At 31.4% G+C, this 23,184-nt stretch overlaps 1 protein-coding gene across 1 annotated transcript in view; it reads left to right on the top strand.

The window, feature by feature from the left end:
* Positions 1-23,184, top strand: part of LOC107437665 (E3 ubiquitin-protein ligase lubel) — an 89,845-nt gene that overhangs the window by 4,085 nt on the left and 62,576 nt on the right. The window lies entirely within an intron of this gene.

The following is a 23,184-nucleotide window of genomic DNA, read 5'->3' as shown; positions in this document are numbered from 1 at the left end:
GACATGAAGAGAAAAACGACGAAAACCTCCCACTGTTAGCTTGATGGCAAGGGCACTCTAACACTTAATCCGTCTAGCACTGATGATATTTTACGTCAGAACTGTGGTCGGTGCGAGCAAGGTGAAGAATTCGTATTGATCAGACATCGCAGGGTTTCGAACCCGGTTTACCTCATTGAAAGGTGAACGCTCTATCTTCTCTGTTGTTTTATATCTTTTTATATCCGTCGTTGAACAAACGACCCAATTTTGGGTTTACGACTATTAATGTTCTACTCCGTAGCCTTACAGTCTTGAACCAATCCAGAAGACAAGGAAACTCCTGGATCAGTACCCCCAGAGGTATTGATTTGTTATGGGGACATGGAGGACTTTGCGATTTAACGTGCATCAGTCACCATTTACTACACTGACCGTCTTCGACCGGCGAGGATCGAACCCACGGACTCTTGGACATGGGTCCAGTGCCCTACCAACCAGGCTATCCCGACCTTCTGCCACTTGGAATTGAAAATAGGCTTAGAAAATAGGTCCCCTGATATAAACTTTACCATTAAATATACATTTTAGTAATGGCCTACAGTCAAGAAAAAAGCTTAGCAATTTGCTCTTCGTGGAATCGTGAAAATACTGGTTGTAAAATCATTAATATGTAGCTTATTTTAGGGGGAAGTGATATGTTTTGGCAAACAGAGGAGTAAATAACACCCCCGCATCCGCCGCCATGCGGTAGTGAGGGACACGAGATTTGAGGGCGCGCAATCCAGAAATAATACACTAATGACAAGAGTGAACAATCGGCGGCTCGCCAGCTTCTGATGTGTGGCCCAAGACAGCACCTGAACATAACACAGAAAAATTATTATAATTTTTATGGAAATTAAAAATATCGGAAATTTTGAAGAGCACATTTAAGTTTTTGAATCATCAAATCTAAATCAGGGCAGTGCTTCGATCGCTGTTTTCTGTGATTATCGCTACGATTTTCCGAAGTTTCAAAAATCACATTATTTTTAATTCGACAAATTATGGTGCTTGAATTTCAAATTTTAGTAATTATTTTAAAGCTCTTTATTTGTGTCCAGTTTGTATATTAACTAAAGTTAATTCATGTGTTTTTTCGATAGTATTTTCGGTGGCTATTATCGGATTTCAACGTGTTTTTCAAAATATCAATCTTTTTAATGCATACATAATAACCACTCTCGAGTATTGTAACGTTTATCTCAGTATATTTTTTCTTTTTTGTTTTTTCAGCACTTATTGCTACGCATTTCCACATGTGAACTTGTAAATCCCGATTTTTTTTTTAATTTGTATTAATATGAATATACATTGTGTTTAAACGGTTTATATAGCATTGCGACATGGGTGTGCCTCTTTGTATATTCTTTAAGCTTAAAGTAATAAATCCGTTTATTATTAATACTCACCGTCCAATGTTAATAATAACCGGTTCTATTGGTCAAAGTGAGAAATAAAAATTACGTGATCTGTGGCACGATAATCGAAAATGCTTGGTAACTTCCGGGCAGCGGCCCGCGAAAAAATATTATAAACATCACAAAAAAGTAACCAATTTGAGGCGTATAACTCGCAGCCACCCCCAAACAAACATCTACGAGTTTTTTTTTTTAATTTTTCCAGTTTAAAATCAATTTGGCCCCTTAGTGATTGTAGTTAGCCTAGCAGATCACGATACGGAAACATTCCCAATAAAAACGCAAAAGAATGACATTGACTTAACTTAATTGGTTATTATTAATAATAACCGATTAATGTGATAAATTTGCTTAATTTATTCACTCTTACTGCCTTATTTGGTTATTATTAATATCGCACTATTCAAATTGACCGTAACATATACATTACAGAATCATATATGTTTGTAGTAATCACGAATGGAAAATTTCTTTGAAAAACAGAGCGAAAAAGAAGTAGTTTTGCTACCTCTTTTTAAACTTATGTATGGATCGCAATAATTTCAAAAACGTATTTTTACGTGACCCGCTTTTAATGTGTATGTCAGCCCTTTTGACGCGCTTTATTTGTGCTGATTTCCTCATCAGACCAAGTTATTTTTCAATCGTTTATTTTTTTTTTAGTTATAAATAGTTGCAATTTACTAGTTGCAACTAGTTAAACTTTTTTTTAAATCTTGATATTCTTTATACAATATGTTTATAACCCACGGAATTCAAACCTGAGTTTTTTTAAACTATTTACTGTTTTTGTACTTTGCTTCTAATTTTTTTGTAGCTTAAACCATTTCAAGATTTAACATTTATAAAATACTCTTATAATTCATTCATTCAATCAAATCATTTTTTTAAATCATTTTCGACGGAATACAATTTCTTGCATTAAAAAACTTAATTCGCATTCATTTGCTCTACTTTACGTAAATTATTTTATTTTGCTCCATAAAATAGTTATCTATTCCTCTTTTTTCTTTTCTTTTTTTTTACTTGCATTCAAGAATATTAAGATTAACTTATTTTAAAATTAAACCTTTGCGTTATGCGATATGATAAAAAAAACTTTACTTTTCTTCATCTTTATATTTTTTTTTTGACAAATCTGTTTTTTGGTTAGAAATATTTTTTTTGAAAAATATTAGGTAATATTTTTTTTTTAAATTTTGAATGAATTTTAACATTTAAATGAATTTAATTTTATGCTAATATATTACTAAAGTGACAAATGAAAATAAAAAAGAATTAATTGAAAGAATTAAAATAATAAAAAAGAATTAGAATTATTTGAAAAAATTTAATTTAATGCAAATATTATAGTAAGTTGAGTGATGAAAAGAATTTGTCTGAAACACTGATTTTTCTATCTGAAACACTGATGTCATAATTGCCTCTAACATATCTATACTCTGTTGCAAATTAAGAAAAAAACCATTATTCCTAAGAAGAGAGCCTGTTAACATCTAAATGCACGCCAAATGGATGCCAAGCTCCCAACGAGAATTTGAATAAATAGCGCCAACTTTTGAAACGACGTTGCACAATCTATTTTTTGCTCACTTTCTTATGTAATAATAGTAGTTTTTAGCTAGAATAGTCAATAAACAAGTAATAAGAATTAATCAAAATGTAACAAACGTACGTCTTTCTGTTCGCAATTAAAGAAACTGATGAAAGAATAATAAATATTGCTCCTTGGATACGATTTTCTTCTAAAGCGAAACAAAAGTAGAAATTCTTTATCTCGCATTTGATTTGTTAAGGACAGATCAGCATAATGCGCTCCATTTTAAGTGGTCCAGTCAAATTCAAAACTCTTGCAGTCATATAGTTGCTTCTTTTAGGCTTCCCGTATGAGTTTTCTCTTGACGGTCAGTCAATACACATCGAAGATGACAGTATTTTTAACCTACCTTCTGCGAATCTCAAGGAAAGCTTCGAGAGTTCAGTACCTAAGCTGTTAGTTCATGGATCTATTGTTTAAATGCATAATGGGATTCAACGTAATTTAAAAGAAGTCATGAGTAAGAAGTTGAAAGGGAGCCAATGTGTTTATTTTTTGCTCTTCCTCTTTGAGAATGGTACAAACAGCCAAAGTGGATCAAATAATTCATTCAATTCTGAAGATTTTTTTTAAATGCATTAAACAAAAAAAGTTTTTTTTTTAATACAACAAGTTTAAATCATGCAAAACACGCAACATAGCGAATGTTTTCGCAAAAGAACAAACTCGATAACGTAAAATATAAAAGTTCTAATTCGTTATAATGAATAAAAATAAAATCTTTCTTGGCATGCAACCATTCAAATTGAAGCAAATGGAACATTTATGAATTAAACGAGGCCGCATCATTGCAATTGTATTATTCCACAAGTGTATCCGTTAAGTAAATTTATTTATTATTATACTGTGAGTAACTGGTAGCAAAATTATTTTGTTTTAGAAAAATAATATCAGTTTAGGTATATAAATAACATTTTTTCCAATGCCCACCAGGAGAATGGCCTAGGTCCTAGGTTATACAGGCATCTCAGGGGTGAAAGCGAGACGGAAAAGAGGAAAGGCTGGTAGTAAAACCATTTCAGTTATAGCTAGTTTTGGGGAGGAGTTTACTTACTCTTTTTTTAAATTTTTCAACAATACCTACTTTATCTTGGATGCTGGATATCGGGGTTATCTCGGCGTTTGGCGCGAAGCGCCACTAACCGATTCATCGATTCTGTTTTGTTGTATTCTGGGAGGTCCTATATATCTTTGAAGTTGTAGTATGTTGTAACAACAAGTCAAGTCCTTAAGGAGTAAATCTTTAGTTTTGAAGGGAAAATCATCTTTGGATTGGGGAGATCCCCTTGAGTAGAGTTGTATGATAAAGTTAATAGTATTNACTTTTGTTGTTGCAGATTAGATGACTTATTTTAGGTTCTAAGATGTTAGTTTAAGCAGGACCGTTGATTTTTTTTGCTAGTTATTTATTGTTAGCTTGTTTTTTACGGTTATTAATTGTTTTTTAATATTAATTTTTAATTTTTTTATTAGTAAATGTTTAATATTTTGTTTGTTTTTTGTGAATTTTAATTTAATTGTTTCATAGCGTAATAACAATTGTGATCGGTGGAGTGCCCAAAATATTGTGTCGCGTGCCATAAATGGCACGCGTGCCATTGGTTCGCCATCCCTGTCCTAGGTTAAACAGGCATCTCAGGGGTGAAAGCGAGACGGAAAAGAGGAAAGGCTGGTAGTAAAACCATCTCAGTTATAGCTAGTTTTGGGGAGGAGTTTACTTATTCTTTTTTTANTAGTAATGAACAGAAATTTATTGAAATCTGATGTGGTGCATGTTTTTGCGTCGCTGTAAAATTTTGTGGTCAATTTAGCTATAAAGCAATTGATATCATCAATGTTTAAGTCTTTTCTGAGTAATCTATTGCTAATCGCCCTTACTTTATCTTGGAAAAGAAGCAGTTTTATATATATGCCAGAATTATAAAAGAAATCTTGATAGTTACAGATATTTAATTTTTTTGGAAAAAATTGCTGGAATGAAATGTTTTACGTACCAGGTTTTTCTCTTTTCCGTCTTGCTATATAAGGGCTTTCACCCATGAGGCATCAGAAGGGCAGATTTGTTGGCCACTCCTTCAGGGGCACCCTATTAGGGGGACCAACGTTGCTCCCACAGTAAAAACAGATAGTACAGGGAAAGAAAGAACATTCATGCCTTGTCCGGGATTCGAACCCAGAAACTTTCTGATGCAAGGGCAGCTCCCTAACCCCTACGCAGGCCGGTCGGCTATATAAATAACAATAATCATCTAATTTAGATTTGTAATCTTATTGTAGAATTGGGATTCTCTTAAAAATTAGATGGTAGCTAATGAAATGAAAATACCCATTTGATTTAAATGTTTATGTACCATCAAACTTTTTAAAGTACTTTTCAACTTGTTGCAATGTAAAAATGCCGAAGCTTATGGGTTCGCCAAATAAGGAAAGATATGTGAAGAGCCCATGATAGTCAAGGTGAGCAATTGTATTTTTACTTCATACGAATATTGTGATCAAACAATAAAATAATTTAAATATTAGAATTATATTAATACAATCTTTCATCTTGTGCATACTGTTTCGTTGAAATATTGATAATGCAGGACTGCAAACTACTACACTTTTTAAAAAAAATATTATAGGGTTGTAGAGAACTACATATATTCAAACTTGCTCCTCTATGTTGAAAAAAAGAAATATTTTCTTTTGGTAACGAAATTTAAGTAATTTTCGGTTTAATGTTTTTCATTTTAAGCAATTTTTCCACCACTACATGCCAAATATTCAAAGTATTGCATGAAATGCAACTTTATTGCCGTTTAACCTGCGAAAAGAATGCAAGGCGTTCCCTCATGTAGATACTTTGCTCTCATCTGCAAACAAAAAAACTAATTTTTGAGCAAATTACATCTGTACTTTTACGTATACTATTTCCTGGGGCTAAGAACCTCATCTACAGCTAGATAACTAAAGTTTTTGAGCAAGTTGCTTCTTCAGCCAGCAAAGTGCTTGAACTACTTATCCAAAAATCACACGTACAGCTGACCTCACCATGGGTGAAAGCGAGGCGGAAAAGTGGAAAAACTGGTAGTAAAACCATTTCAGTTTTAACTAGTTTTCCGGAGGTGTAAATCTATTCTTTTCTTTTAACTAATCAACAATATCTACTTTTCCTTAGGGTTCGTTTGTTGTAGTGGAACTTGGCTTGTGAGGCTTTACGGCCCTTTTCCCATTCCTCCGGAAATTAGACTAAGAAACATACATGACAAAAATAAAGTTTGGGGAGCAAAATGGAGTTCTTGAGAGAGAAAAAAAATGGCACTTTCCTATTATTAGGTAATAATAAAATTACAAGTAATAAAAAAGTGCATGAAAAAAGGTAGAATGTATTTTTGTAGTGGTAGATACACTACAGTACTCCCCCACCAGAATTACATCTGTGATAGAATTCGATGAATGGATACCTCTAGTTGAATCATTGCTGCTTTTGTGCGAAGCCGGGAGAGCTGTATTAAGATCACCGTACTTTTGAGTGCGGATCGTGAGAGCTGTGTAGTGTATCTACCACCGCATAAATATAATTCTAATTCACTAGTATATAAGACATGTTAACTCGATTAGCATGGTGAGGTACCTTTTCATAGATGAAGGTTAACATTGTGTGCGATTTGGACTGAGTGGCAACAACGCGAAGACTTGGATACACTACAAATTAAAGTGCAATAGTAAAATAAACACTAATGAATATTTACGGTTTGGGAATGCATACGAAAGGTGGGTGAGTTAAAGCATCACCTCCAACATCAGAAAGCCTCCACACGGTTTCTTATAAGTAGTCAGCGCAGATTATTTAAAAAGCGAACCACTTGTGCGCATGAACCCAAATTCTATTCTAAAAGTACTTAAAAGAAATTTATAATGTATATTTGAGAATTGAATCTGTAGTGGTTGACAAGTAAATAAAACAAACCAATTATATTCATAAATTAAAAATAAATTTTAGATATATATTTGCAACCACTTTCTAATTTTTAATTGATTTCATATTAACACTTTCATGTCCGGTGACACCAACGTGTTGTCACGTGACAACCAAACGTTAGCTGCCGGTGACAACACGTTGGTGCCATACGCCATACCCTCCAACTTATGAGGATTTTGAAAATAATTCTTTCTAGTGGTAGCGAACCAAAGTAGAAATTTTTAAAGCAAATGGATCTCTCATAAAACTTTTATCAGAACTTAAGAATCTAGCCATATGGCCTGCACTTTTATAAGTAATAGTGGACAAGTTACGCTGAAATTAATTTTTTTTAAATATTAAGACATTAATTTTGCTACCGTCTGAAAAGAAGATTTCTGAAACTACGGAAATTCCGTAGCAGTTGGAGGGTATGCATACGCAAGCCATACACTAACAGCCGGTGACAACACGTTGGTGTCATGTCCAAGCCAAACGTTAGTGGCCGGTGACAACACATAGATGTCGCGCTTTGCAACCTGATATTCATGTGACATTTGTCAAGGGAGAATAGAGTACAGGGATGCCAACTGCTCCGCTTTCTGGAATAGTTATAATAAAATGGTAGCAAATTATATTGTAAAATTCGTTAAAGAAAGATAGTTACGCCTACTTTTTAGTATAGTAACCAGTTTACCATTGCATTTTATATCATACTTATAATTTTTTATATTTAGTGGTGAAAAAATTACTTATAATGAAAAATACTAAACTAAAAGTAACTTAAATTTCACTACCACTAGAAATACTATTTTACAAAGCGGACCAAGTTACACGGAACCGGTTACATGGTAAACTTATCACTAAATATATGCGGACCGCATAGTATTAAATGGTTCTTTCACTAATTGGTTTACCTTCATAGTGGTCTGATCGGACTACCTACAAAAAACCACGTGGAGGCTTTCAGTTATAGGAGGCGTTGGTTAAAGGGATGTGTAAGTAAGTGTGCCGGATTAGCTTACCCCTAATCAGACCCCGAGGGGTACTTTACCTTAGGAGGGGGGGTAAGAACATACCTGCCAACTTTCACTCTTTCCGAAAATGGATTTTCAGAGTGGTTGTAAAACAATAACCGTTTAACAATTTGACACAAAAATATATTTATATTTTGATTCTGTAGAAATTCGCTGGTGCAGGAATTATTATGCTTATATATATTTATTGTAATTATTTATATGTAGTAGTGGTCAAACTCATTTATAATTATAATTATAATTCAAATAGTTAATTGGAGTAACATGAGTATTGCTACCACTTTAAATATGAAAATAAAATCTTCCGGAAAATCCAGAAAGAAAAAAAATCTCGGTAGATACATACATTTAATTTTTCTCGAAAAAATGCCAGAATGAAATGTGTTTCATACCAGTTTTTGCACTTTTCCGTCTTGGTATATATATAGGCTTTCAGTCCTGGACCTCACACTTTAAACCAAAGTATTACTTCAAATCATGACGGATGGGATAGGAGGCGCTTAGCTGCCCTGTTCCAGAGACTAGTATAATTATGGAGTTATCTCGAGTTGACACTTTTAAAGTGTACGTGTAGCTACCCTTATTCTACAAGTTTGCAATTTAATTCGCTACCAGTTTATTAAAACTTTTCCAGAAAGTGAAGCAGCATCATCCCAGTTAAAAAATTGAGTTTTCAGATTTTTTTAGTAATATTTGCTAGCATTTTAAAAACCTTGCAACCACAATGATGACATGAAGCGACATTTTTTATGAACTTTTAAATTATTTAGACGTAGTGGAATGTTAATAAATGCTAACTTTAGAATAATTTTACAAAACATTTTAATTTCGTAATTTTGCTAGCATTTTAAAAACTTTGCAACGACAACGATGTGTGGAAGTGGCATTTTTTATGAACTTTTAAATAATTTAGATGTAATGGAATTTTATTAAATAATTGTGAATTAATTGTGAATGAATGTGTTAAATAATTTTAGATTAATTTCACAAAACAAAGAATCACAAGTAAGCAGCCTTGATTCGATAAATAGAATTTTATGCACAGCAAAATTTGTAAACTACAAATCGTTTGTAGTTGCCTCATTTTTACATAATGGACGCTACAGGATGGGGGGTTGGACAATGTGAAAACCACCCGTAGGGTCAGCTAGCTTATGAATTAAATCAAAGACATTTTACATTTTCTAAATTTTTATTTTAATTATTATTATCATTATTATTATTGGATTTCTAAGCCCTTTTTGGCTGGTTTTAACATTTTGTGGTTCATTGGGTTGAAAGAAGATATTAATTGCATTATTCTTCCTTAATTATGCAGCGCAATATGAATGGTGCGATGACTGTGATATTTGAGAAAATAAATGGATGAAGCAGGTAAGTGACATTTTCAGGGGTATTTATTAAGTAGGGAAAATTACATGAAATGGTCACATCAATCCGTATATGTTTAAAGTAACAAAGTTCTTTTGCGTAGCAAAATCATTTTGATGTAACTAATCCAGAACAGATTTGAGTATGCTCTTGCATGATTCAAATTAGGTAGTGGTAAATGAAATAAAACAAAACCTAATAAATTGATAATAAAACAGTTAGGGGACCACTGTTTTTCCTTTTCACCCTGATTACAGCCACTCTGAAAATGTCACTTACCTGGTTCATCCACCATTCTCTTCAATCGACGTATTATTTTTAGTGAAATTTAACATTTTCTATATCACGGTATTTCTATCATGACACTTTGACGCAAATGGTACACCCCTCCCCCTTTTATATATTTTTTCTACACCTAAATTACAAGCAAAAACCTATTTTGGTATTATTTAATTTTAAAAAAACAGTCTAATAGTTACTAAAAAAATCTGTTAGATTAATCGAAATTAATTTATACTAAAATATAAAATTCAAATAAAGTTGTTAGAAATTTTTTTCATACATATAGAAAAAATTATCACTATTTGATTTTGTAAATTAAATAAATTTCAGAATAACTGTTTCTCTTAGATCTAAATAACTGCAAATTTAATAATTATTTTTTTGGAAGTGAGCCGTGTTTGTAAGATTTTACCTTTTTAAGACACCGCTGTTTCATGCTTTATTTCATAACTGTAAGTTATTAAAATGCTAAATATAATATTTTTCTCGCATTTTGACATAAATTGATACAAAATAATGGAGCAAATATAAAGCATGTGCTTAATAAAAATTCTTTGTAGAAGGGAATTTTGTGTCTAAAATTGCAGAATGTGCTCATCTATAAATTATACAAACACTGAGGCAGAAATATTTTGCTAGTTTAAAAACGTAAAGTATATTCCCTTTTTAATGTTTTACAGGCTGTTACGACAATTGCTGTGAACAATCACTGGACGGTGATAATGCTAACATTCGAAAACGTTATAGTGTTAATTTTTTTATGATACAATTATCACCATCGCTTTTATATATCTCCAATCCTTGTTAAAAGTCACTTGAAATGGTACACAAAATCTAACGTTTCTAAATAAACTTGAAAATATAGTAGAAGTAGAAGGAGATCTAAAAATAAAAGAGCCATTGCTTTAGACGTTCAATGACACATCAGCCATGTTTTTTGAAAGAAAATCTTCGAAAGAGACATACAATATAAGTCAATCCCCCTTACACCAACAAAAACTTTGGCGACATTATCCTCCTCTTCATATTTATTTATTTCTGGCAGCTGATTCCAGCATGTTTTCTTCTGAGATCATTGATCGAGTTCGCCTCTGATGGCAAATCATTTTTTTGCTTTTCCAAGTGCTTCAGCAACCATTTAAAAGTAAATTAAAAAGCAATATTTCAGTATGAAAACAAATTGCATAGCTTAGATAGAATTGTTTCGTGAGCTTTCACAAAGTGGATGGAAAAAAACATATTGAAACAACAACACTGAGAAAATATCGTTTCTATATTGTGGAAATGAAATTTTAATAGCAAATTTTTTTATTTTGTTCAAATGTATTTATAGCAACAAAAAACAATTTGTTTTTTTTTTCGGAAAAATTAATAACTCAGATATTTTTTGATATAAAGATTTATAAAGCTACTGTAAATAAAATCTGAACTATCTCTTTACGCTTTCCTTTTTTTTTAGGGATATAGGAATGATTTTTGAGTGGGGGAACTTAATTGGATGTACCTCTGGGGGTACTGAATTGGGGATTGATCATTCTCTGATTGAGGTCAAAATTACGATCTGCGGATGAATAAATGGATGTATGGTGATTGGTTCTGCCATAAAAACGTATTGAGACGAGCGTGTTGCTGAATTCGTATTCTTGGCCTTGAATGGCTCCACTGAAAAACAGGAAACGCACCCTCTGCCTTAAATTCTCCTGGTTTCCCCAGCAGGCTTGCTGGATATTGGCAGATGTTATTTAGAAACAATAACAACAAATTTAAATCAGACTTTACATTCATATGACACTTTTAATTGGTATAAATAATGTGAACTTTTGATTGCCAATCAGTTTTATTCAACTTTATTAAGCCAAGGCAAGATATTTTTTACTGTTACATTTTTTTTTTCTTTTCTTAACATTTATACTCAGGATTTGAGATTTAATTTGGAACGCACAATATAAAATATGCATGTTTAATGCATATAGCCTCTCTCGGTGAGCCAACTCTCACCATCAAAGATTTGGATTATTTTCATGAATTTTATGATATTTTAATTTAAAAGATATAAATGTACAAATAGAGAGTAGAAATTCGTGTTAAAAATATGTAAAAAAATGTTAATTATAATAACATTTGGCATAAAAGTGTAAGCATTAGAGTTTAATAAATTGAAACGCATTATTGTTGTTACCGTGGGAAAATAAAGCAAGGGGTGCGATTGTTCTTGTATTCCAATGGGTGTTCTTTTGGGTTTGATGGCGCGCGCACCTTGTTTGGACATCTTCACACTTTTCAACTGTGCTCAAGACTAATTGTAAATAGTGCGCATGCGTCGTCATTGCATGCGTTACTATGGCGACCGCTGCTGTTTGATAATTTTTTAGATTTCTTCTTTTTTTCACTTTTAATTTTGTTATGCATTAAGCTGGTAAGTTTATTTTTGAGATATCAGATATGGTACCAGAGAGATCCCATAAATACTTCTTGAGTTGGGAATAAAAGAGAATGTCATCATTTGAACGATATTTTTGTTTTTATTGTTTTAATTGAGAATCAGAAATTCTAACCTTCAGTTCAAACTGGATCGTTTTCAATACTAATTTAGGTGAATATTACAAATAAAGGGGCTTCCAAACTGATTGTCACGATCCCAAAGGTTGAAGCAAGAAAAAGAAAAAAACGATGCCAAGGCCTAAACTTATCGAGGCTGAATAAAAAAATTAGACAACAAACATTTTGCCAATAGGTAACCTGTGATAAACTTTCGGTGATCACATTTTCTTCTTTTTTTAATCTTCGATCTTTCTTCAAGAATTTAATAAGTAGTTTTTGTATTAAATTTGCTTGTACTATTGTATTTATTATAAGTGAATCGATTCACTTATATTTACGAACAGTTTGCGAAAAAAAGAAATATTCTTAAAATAAAAAAATAAAAATAGATTACAATTCAAATACATCTTTATTTATGTCATTTTTGAAAAACCATACTTAAATTCTTTTTAATTTTTTACTTTAAAAACATTTTGTATAACTTTTTTTCGACAAAATGAGATTTTCAAAAGATTCGCTGTTTTAAGATTAATGTTTTAGTAAAATTTCAATTTATACCTTTAAAATTAGTTCACACGCCATGTCTAAGAAACCTTCTGAATGAAACGCTTTAGTTATTAATGAAACATTTTTCACGCTATCTCCACGTACTTAACTTTTTCTGCTTGAAGGTCAAACTATAAATAAGTTCATCTTATAAATGTTTTGGTAAAGTAAGAAAATTATTTTGAAAGAGACTTGCGCTTGAAATAGTAACATAATTGATAAATTATAAAGAGAGAGAGTTTTTGTATGTTTTCTGAACTTTATAGAATAAAATTGCTTACACGTGAAACAAAAGTTTTCGCAGCTTCTATCAAAACATTAAATTTTTTCTTCTGGTATATGTTTAGTGATTACAGACAAGGAGCTAAATATCTAGTTTTAACTTTATTTTGAAGCTACTAACTAAATTATTTATATATTTATACATTTACAAAACTAAATGCACTAGTAGAGAGATGCCACCTGCTTCGCTTTCTGCAAAGGTTTTAATAAATTGATGGTGAATAAAATAGAAAAATTTGTAGATTATGGAAATGCCTACACTTCAAAAGCGTCGTTACCGCAGTAAAGTTTCAAATTCAAATTTCAAACCTGCCAACTTTTACGCATTTGGCGTAAAATTTTATTTCTATATTTAAAGTGGTAGTAAAATGTATGCTTTCTATATATTCTTGCATTTATAAACTTAATTTATGATCTTTTTGATCCACCACTATTTTCGAAAAAATTAATTGTTTACATAAATATGTAATACTGTTGAAGTAGTTTGCGTAGACAACTCCAGAATACTGCGCATATTTCTGCCTAAAATTGTAATTTAAATTCCCTTTTACTACCGCTGGGGAAAATCATCTTTGAAAGGATTAAAAGTTGGCAGGTGTGTATTATAACACGTTCACGCCGGGTGTTGCACCTGAAAGCGGGACGGAAAAGAGAAAATACTGGTAGAAGGACTATATCAATTTTAGATAATATTCAGGAGGAGTTAATCTATTCTCAACAATAACAATTCACTGTAAGGAAATTTATCACGGCGAAGAAGCAGTTCAATATAAAAACTGCATCCGTTAAAAACAATTGGTAGTTATGGATTTTTATTATTCCCGGGAAAAAGCTAAAAAATGAAATTTATTTGTTACCTGTTTTTACTCCGGTGCGCCGCCCGATGAGCGTGACCCACCAGTGGGTCACCCCGGCGTGAACGTGTTAATATTTCTTTGAGTGGTAGACATTTAAAAACTAAAAGCTTTCAGAATTTTAGGCGAATTCGCCAACATTTTAACCCGTTTTATCTCGACTTTTTATATTGAAGTGGTGCAAAAAGTGATTTTATGAAAAAAGTGGTATAATATGTTATTCAACTAAATGGTTAATATCAACTATTTGTTACCATTTCAGTTCGAAATGTCCCTGTACCTTATAGTTCTAGATATAGTGATAGAAACACTAATAAATTGTGGTGGAAGGGAAACTTTTAACTCTCCTAGATAAAAGACAAAATTGAAACAATTATCTTACCACAATGTATGTTTTTGAAAAAGGAAACTGTTCTATAAATATTACACTGGGCATTAACAGGTTAAGAGACACAGGTTTACCACGAAATATTAGGAATTAAATGATTTTTTACAAGCTATCGAATATTTACAAACCGTGAAGTGAAAAATAATTTTAAAGCAAAAATTTATAAGAGAAAGATTAATATATTAAAATATAAATTTAGCTACCACTCTATGAATTTTCTCCAAAACGCGTAGAACGCTAGCAGGCCTGCTTTGAATTTTTGATATATAGTGGTGGAAAAATGATTTAAAAGGAAAAATACTAAATTAAAAATAATTTAAATTTGGTTGCCACTAGAAAATATTTTCTTACAAAGCGAAGCATGTTGGCATCCCTGCTGGTGTACAAAATGTTTAAAATCATACTAAACTTTTGGACTTCGGTGTATCTGCTCCGTTCTATGCAAACGATTTTAGAAAGTGGTAAGCAATTAAAAACTCCCAAATTTGTAGTGAAATTTGTAAACTGTGAAAAACACTCACCATAAGAAAACAGGAATAAAGTGGTGTTGTGCATGAACATTTAAATAACTTGCATGTAGTGGGGAGAAGTGTAACATTAAAAATATGGGGATACAATAACAGTGGGAGTTCTTTTTTTTATTTTTGTTTCTTATTGCAGGTGATCTTAGATACTTTCGCATCGCTGATTTCAAATCTGCAATCAGTTATCTCTCTAAGCTACGGTTTTTTTAATGATATTTTTAGTCGAAATGTCATAATGTACAAATTTTTAACCCTGTTAAAAACATTATATATATATAACAGAGGGTTGCATAAATGTTGGAACAATTTGCAAGGTGAGTAAAAGCATGTCCTTGGGATTAAAACAGCATGTAAACCCAGGCTCGGAAATGTCATAAGCCGCAGTAGGGACATTTCATGATCGTGAATATTATTAACTGTCTTTATGTGGGCTTTTAAGCAGATCATAATAGGGAAGTGCTCCAGCTGCATACGACGACATTTACGGGCTTGAATTTCTGGGCAGTTTTAATCCTAATAATATGTTGTAACTCCCGTAGAAGTTTGTCGCAACATATACGTAAGCCACCAGTTATATATGTTTTTAAACCTGCACATGTCAACAAAAAATTCACTAAAAAAGTCATTTTAAAAAAATCTTTAGCAACAGTACATATTTGAAATCTCCATCCCCAATAAGGCTAGATCAAGTATTTGTATAGATGCAACAAAAATGTGCTTCCCTGTGTTATTAACACGTTCACGCCGGGAAAAGTGAGAATACTGGTAGAAGAACTATTTCAATATTAAATAATATCAGGGAGGAGTTAATCTATTCTCAACAATAACAATTCACTGTAAGGAAATTTATCACGGCAAAGAAGCAATTCAATATAAAAATGGCAACCGTTAAAAACAATTGGTAGTTATAGATTTTTATTATTCCCGGAAAAAAACTAAAAAATGAAATTTATTGTTACCAGTTTTTACTCCGATCTGCTGCCAAGATGAGAAAATCTAGCATGACTCACCGGTGGGTCACCCCGGCGTGAACGTGCTAAGGAAATTTTGTCAAAATATGTTGACTCGATGATGGTGATTTTCGATAGATGGAGCTTCTAATGGTCTTCCAAAATTATTCAAGTAGTCGCAAACTACTTATCAAAACAATTTGAAGTTTTCCTAATTCCGCAACTACTTTTATTTAGGTAATTTACATATATCAGACTTTTATGCATGCAATAAGTTTCCAAATCTTTGTGGTGATCAAGAGAATTTAATACCCCTTTTTTACAAAAAACAAGAAATTTTATATAAATTTTTTTCTACTATTTGAATATTTTTGGCTGATTTTTTGGGAGTTCTTCCTGTTAGAAATTGGCACGAAATTTCTGGACGATCCCAATATAAATCGAAATTAAATTGATTGTGAGGGCAAAATAGTCATGCAGGCGTAATGATCATGTCGGTGAAACAACAGTGTGATTAAAGTGAAATATAGGCGAACTAATCATGTCTGTGAAATGATTGTTTTGACGAAATGATCGTGTTGCCGAACTTAGCTGTTGACAAAATGATCGTGTCATGGAAATGAGCAGTCGGCGAAATGATCATGTCTGCAAAGTGGTGTTGATGATGTGATTTGCTGGTGAAGCGATATGAGGACAACTCAAATATTCGTTTAGACACATCAATCAAATCATTGATACTACTAAAATTGCCTGTGTCAAGAAAAGAAAAACCGATTGCAGGTTTAAAATAAGCGACGCGTAAATAATTACGATCATTTAAAAAATCTCATTCAACGGGAAACAAAAAAAAATCTTGTGGCCCAATATTATTGATTTTTAAATTTGCAAGAAACTACCATTTAAGAAAATTTTTGAAAAAAGCTAATAGGTTAGCTCTGATTAGAATTAAATTTTATGCTTGTACGCTTGAACTATTGATTTATTTTTCTTTTGATAACTTAAAAAACTAAAACATACACATTGAAATATACTATTAATAATAAAGTTTTTATTCGATGAGTTGACAGGTATGCATTACGAATTTATTGGCTGTATGAAATGAGAAACCTCGCCAAGCAACTCGTCATTTTCTTCAATCAGAAAAAAATTAGAATAATTATTCGACGTCTTCTGTTTGGCTTTGTTTCAAACATTGACTTAGTATTTTCCTTTTAGGTTCTGTAATTATAAATTTTAGGAAAAACTACGAAATTTCGCAACTAAGCGGAAATTTTTATTAGAACAATCTGCAACAAAAAAACGTAATTTGATCAACAAAATGTTGACAACCCACGATCTAAAAACCGGAAATGAAAACAAAACAGAGTTCTCGTCATTCGGAACAAAATCTAAAATTAGCGCCAGCTAAGAAAACTTTGTATGTTAAACTTAAGTTGGCGAAGTTTCAAATGGACGGTTAGAATGCGAGGCCAAATTTATCGTAATCTCAAAAAATAGAAGCAATGTCAGGAAGATTAAGAATTTATCTTAATTAATAGGTGCGGAGAAAAATATATGAGCATACATTATTTAAGGGAATATAAAACGCGACAAAAATAAATAAATAAACATCGTTTATACAGATACACGTAAGGAAAATTACAATTCATCTTAATTTTGATGTATTCCTAACACTTTTGGCATTACACCCCTACGCTAGTGACGTTAAATATATTTTTGATACACGTATCTTAATCGTAACAAATATCTGAGACGTAAAGATAAAGACTGGTAACTTAATTACTTTATTGTTTGCATTTATCTAGAATAAGCAAAATATTCGGATTCGCCAAACTATTTTAATTATAAACTATATATTTCATTTTGAAATTATGTCTTTTATGAAATTTTTAACCCGCTTAAAAGCTAATTAAATAAAATTACCACTAAATTTAATCATAAATGTTTTATAACTTTTTTTCTTTTTACTTAAAAAAATATGTATTAATTACTTCTTCGTCTAAACCTGTTAAAAATTAGTAAACTTCATGGCCTGTAAATACGTCATTAAATAGTTATTATGAATCTGTTGGTGGCTCTTCGCGCCAAATACCAAGCTCCCACCAATATCCAGCATTCAGCTTCTACATCAATTAAGTTACGGAGTTGCCAACTGCTCCGAACAAGCCAAAATAAATAAAAATACGGTAAATAACTACAAAGTAAATTTTGCAAATATATGACTATTTTTGCTTGCTTTTTAAAGGGTGCAGCATCACATAGATACTATAAAAAGGTGAATTATATAAGCCTACGAATTGTTTAGAAATAGTGGTGGATAAAAATCTACTAAATTGATTTTATTAAACCAAGAATCACAGTTGATAAACTACCACCACTTTAAAATATATATTTGCTGTGCGAACAAGTTGGCATTTTTGAAGTTATTAATTACGCAGCGAATGTTTTAAAATTTAACACATTAAATGAAGGTGTCAACCTTAGAAAACTAAAGAACTAGCAGCAAAATTTCTTAATTAACATTCAAAACTCATCTGCTTACTTTAACAAGTTTTTAAAGAAATTATTTCAGTAAGAGAATCACTGCAAATGTTTTCTGTTCTCATAATATTAAATTGGGAAGGTAAAGCGGTTAGTTTTCAAATGGCCATATATAAATTTAATTACCAGTTTTTTTAGTTTTTTGAGGAAGCTGGTTTCATTACCTTGAATTATTATTTATTGATAAGTAAAAGATGTACTGTGATTGCACCTGCAGTATAAGTTAATTGTGTAATAATAGTCACAAAAATTTACTTTTAAAAAATGAAGAAAAAATTTAAATGTTCTTATTTATTTTTTTTAATCTTCTCCGGATAAGTATTAGTTACTTAGTTGAGTTCTAACTATAAAAATTTTAAAAAAAAGTAAAAACCTAAAACCACTTCAACGCAGATGGGATACCGGTATCCCTTTTACAGGAAAGCTGACTAGAAATGTAAGAAGTGATAAAACTTCCATTTATTTTTTATTTATTTAATACATATAATTATTCACTCACATCAATTATTCAGCATGACATATATTGTAAACTACTCAAAAGTAAATTTAAAAAATTGCATTCTCTTTCAATAGGCAACTCGTTGAACGGCATTGCGGTCACCGGTGTCCCGCACTTAGTTTGTTCATAGCACCACAGGGGTCACCGGCGAAGCCAGGATTATTCGAAACACATAAATCGAGTAAATGTTTAATTTTTTCGTATTATTATTGTTACTAAATAGGTTTGAAGAAATTAATGCGATGTAGAACACGCAAAAATAGTTTTATTTATATACACAGAGATGCCAACTTGTTCCGATAGCGAATAAATGTTTTCAAGTGGTAGCTTATTAATTGTGATTCTTGGTTTAATAAATTTAATTTAGTAGATTTTTATTCATCACTATTTCTAAACAGTTCGTACGTTTATATAATTTATAATTTTTTAGTTATGTTATGCTAAACCTTTTAAAAAACTAGCAAAATCTGTCTAATATTTGCAAATTTAGTTTGTAGTTATTTACCGTTTGGTCAGACAAGCAAGCTATGTAAAATTAGCGGGGTATTCAACGTGTTAGCTAAAAGAAGTAAGCCAGAAAAAGTTGCTTATTTTAATGTCTTTAAATAGATTTTTGATTTTATTCAATCACTACTTTTTACATTTTTAGTCGCCTGTGGTATCCTTGCTTCATTATCTTTTTTTTTTTTTTCATGACGCTCTTATTACAAGCAAAAATAAATCTGTGTATTTTTTAATTGTAAAACCCAGTCTAACTAAAAAAAACAGAATATCGAAATTATATTTGTACTAAAATTTAAAATCCCAAAAAAGTAGTTTGAAAAAAATAGTGCGTGGAGTCCGTCCGCGCGGAAGAAGTTAAACTTCGCAACCTGTGACGTTAATTGTAAAAGAATCAGCAGTCGTAGAAGGATCACTAGTTCTATTCAACGACTGATGTATGTGAATGTGACTGATGTATTGTCGACTAATGTATGTGAATGCGTCATAATGTAATTTCAGAAGAGATAACAATCAATTGATATTCACAAGAGACGTTAATTGACATAACCTTAAATCCGTTGCATTGTCCGTGGGATTGTTTTCCACTAAATTTGAAAATAAAAAATACTATCCTATTAAATTATATGTGTATTGAGTATTGAGTATAGTAAACTGCGGCGTGCTCTCTGCTTTCGTTTATAGCACTGCGTTTCAATAGGTAAGGCTTAATTTAGTCTAACATTGTATATTAACATTATATAATATTATATGTGTATCAAAACAAAATAAAAAAATATTTATAGAAAAACAATACTTTTATGACTTTTATTATTTTTATGCAAGTGAGAACCAAAACAATATGGAAATGAATGAGGGAAAACTGGATTTCTACCACGTGATTTCCCGGCCAATAAAAATGTAGCGTTAAACGTTTAACGCAACCTTGTTGGAAGTCGCATAGGAAGTATAACTTCAAAAAAAACTTTTTTTCATTCTTATTTAAAGGTTTATCAATGAGTGATTTTAGACGTTAAAAGAAATTTCAAAAATGAAAAACTATTTTTCTTAGATCTAAGATAATTGTAAATTTAAAAAAAATTCTTGTTTGAAAGACTTTACCTTTAATACAGAAAAAGAGATCGATGATCCATGCTGTATTTCATAACCAGGATTTTTTTAAATACTAATTAAAATATGCTTTATTTGTTTGGACCTAAATTAATTCAAAATAATGTAGGAAAAATGTGTTTAATAAAAATTCTACGTCAGAAAGTTAATATTTTATTTTCATTGCCAACATGGACGTAAACTTCACGGTTATCATTAGTTTTTACAATTAAAATATATAGGTTTACGGGTTCATGAAAATCTTGCGTACTGCTCAAAGAGTTTAGATGGATGTTATTCATATGCATGTAGACATATTTTAGCATACAATAAATGTTCATACATTGTGAATTATTTTCATCTTTCAGGAGTAAACTCGTAGATGAAAATGCGGAAATTTTTTTTTAATTTGTAATACAGCTGACTAAAATGATGTAGTGGCATTTCTTTCATAAATTTTTTTCTTTATTTATGCATTTTTTTTCTAGTAATTATGCAATTGCATACATATTTATGTCTAAGATTTACATGTGTTAATTATAAATAATGAAAATAATAATAGTCAGGATAAAGTTTTTCATTCAATGTAACTGCGCAATTTTATGTTATTTTTACTCAGTTTCAATCATAAATGTACCGGTTTGAGAACATTTTTAAAAAAATGCCTTCCATAATTGTTATTATTTCTTTCTTTTTTTTCAGGAATAATATCTGAATGAAAATATGATGCATAAAGTAGAAGTACGACGTGAGTATTATAACTCGTGATTATTTTAATTCTAACATTTATAATATTTATGAAACATTTCGTTATGATAAGTTCTATCAAAAGTATATATAGCGTTAATAGTACACAATTTAAAAGGTAGAGTAATAAGCAATGACTCTTAACCTATGAAAAACATCAATGTAGGGAATACCGGGTTGGTACCGGGAAATGTCTGCAAGTTCTGAATTGAGTTTCGATTCAGAACTTGCAAAAGGTTTTTTTCCTCGAGTTGACGACAGCATTCACCCTTAAGTTAAATGAGAAAAATTGTCAGCGTCTTATAAAAACGGAAGTGCGGAAAATACCTCGGTACAACTTCAACTCAGGGAACATAAGTGTTACGTCAAAACCCAGGAACCCAGTGACACACACATTTCCGGGTTTTATTTCGGTTATACCACGTAGACAACACTTCGGTAACACCCACGTCCTTAAATAAATGTGTTAAAAATGCACATTATCAACATTGCCCGATATTCCTCATGCTGACATTTTTTTTTGTGTTTCGAGCCATTTCCCAGTACATACCCGGTATTCCCCACATAGATGTTTTTTTTTGTTTTTGTTTTTTTTGGATAAGAGTCGTTGCTTGATATTCCCTATATTGACGTTTAAGGTTAAAAGCCATTGCTTAGTGCCAAGGCGCACCTGAGCGGTCTGGGTCCAAACAAGCATAATTACCAATGAATTCATTAAAATTGAGATTTAGTGCAATTTGAAAATAGAAAAGTCTATTAAATCATATTCGTTTACTAAGCCGCATATAAAATATATCCTCAACCAATTTAAAACCTCTTCAAAAAAGACAGTTTCGTTCTATTCCAAAAATAAGTTAACACGTAGAGCGCCGCGTCAGCCATCGGTGGCTGACACTGACTTTCCATTTAGGCTGCGTCTGCCACCGCTTGCTGACACTGACCTTTCACATAGGCCGCGAAAAACAGCTGACTGACAGCGTATAACATGATATAGAACTATAAAATTTACTTTCTTTTNAAAAAAATATGTATTAATTACTTCTTCGTCTAAACCTGTTAAAAATTAGTAAACTTCATGGCCTGTAAATACGTCATTAAATAGTTATTATGAATCTGTTGGTGGCTCTTCGCGCCAAATACCAAGCTCCCACCAATATCCAGCATTCAGCTTCTACATCAATTAAGTTACGGAGTTGCCAACTGCTCCGAACAAGCCAAAATAAATAAAAATACGGTAAATAACTACAAAGTAAATTTTGCAAATATATGACTATTTTTGCTTGCTTTTTAAAGGGTGCAGCATCACATAGATACTATAAAAAGGTGAATTATATAAGCCTACGAATTGTTTAGAAATAGTGGTGGATAAAAATCTACTAAATTAATTTTATTAAACCAAGAATCACAATTGATAAACTACCACTTTAAAATATATATTTGCTGTCCGAGCAAGTTGGCATCTTTGAAGTTATTAATTACGCAGCGAACGTTTTAAAATTAAGCATATTGAATGGAGCTGTCAACCTTAGAAAACTAAAGAACTAGCAGCAAAATTTCTTAATTAACAATCAAAACTCATCTGTTTACCTCAACAAGTTTTTAAATAAATTATTTCTGTAAGGGAATCACTGCAAATGTTTTCTGTTCTCATAATATTAAATTGGAAAGGTAAAACGGTTAGTTTACAAATGGCCGTATAGAAATTTTATTACCAGTTTTTTAGTTTCACGAGGACGCTGGTTTCATTACCTTAGATAGCTATTTATTAATAAGTCAAAGATGTACTATGATAGTGCACCTGCAGTATAAGTTAATTGTGTAATAATGGTCACAAAAATTTACTTTTAAAAAAAAATGAAGAAAAAATTGAAATGTTCTTATTTTTAATCTTTCCCGGATATTAGTTACGAGAGTTCCAACTATAATAATTTTAAAAAAAAGTAAAAACCTAAAACCACTTTAACTCAAATGGGATACCAGTAACCGGTATCCCTTTTATAGGAATGCCGACTAACAATGTAAGAAGTGATAAAATTATTTTAAATTTATT

Source organism: Parasteatoda tepidariorum, chromosome 6 (genome assembly GCF_043381705.1).
Source record: "Parasteatoda tepidariorum isolate YZ-2023 chromosome 6, CAS_Ptep_4.0, whole genome shotgun sequence".
Classification (NCBI taxonomy): Eukaryota; Metazoa; Arthropoda; class Arachnida; order Araneae; family Theridiidae; genus Parasteatoda; species Parasteatoda tepidariorum.
Note: the sequence above shows the minus strand (reverse complement) of the source record. Positions and strands in the feature narration are given on the sequence as shown.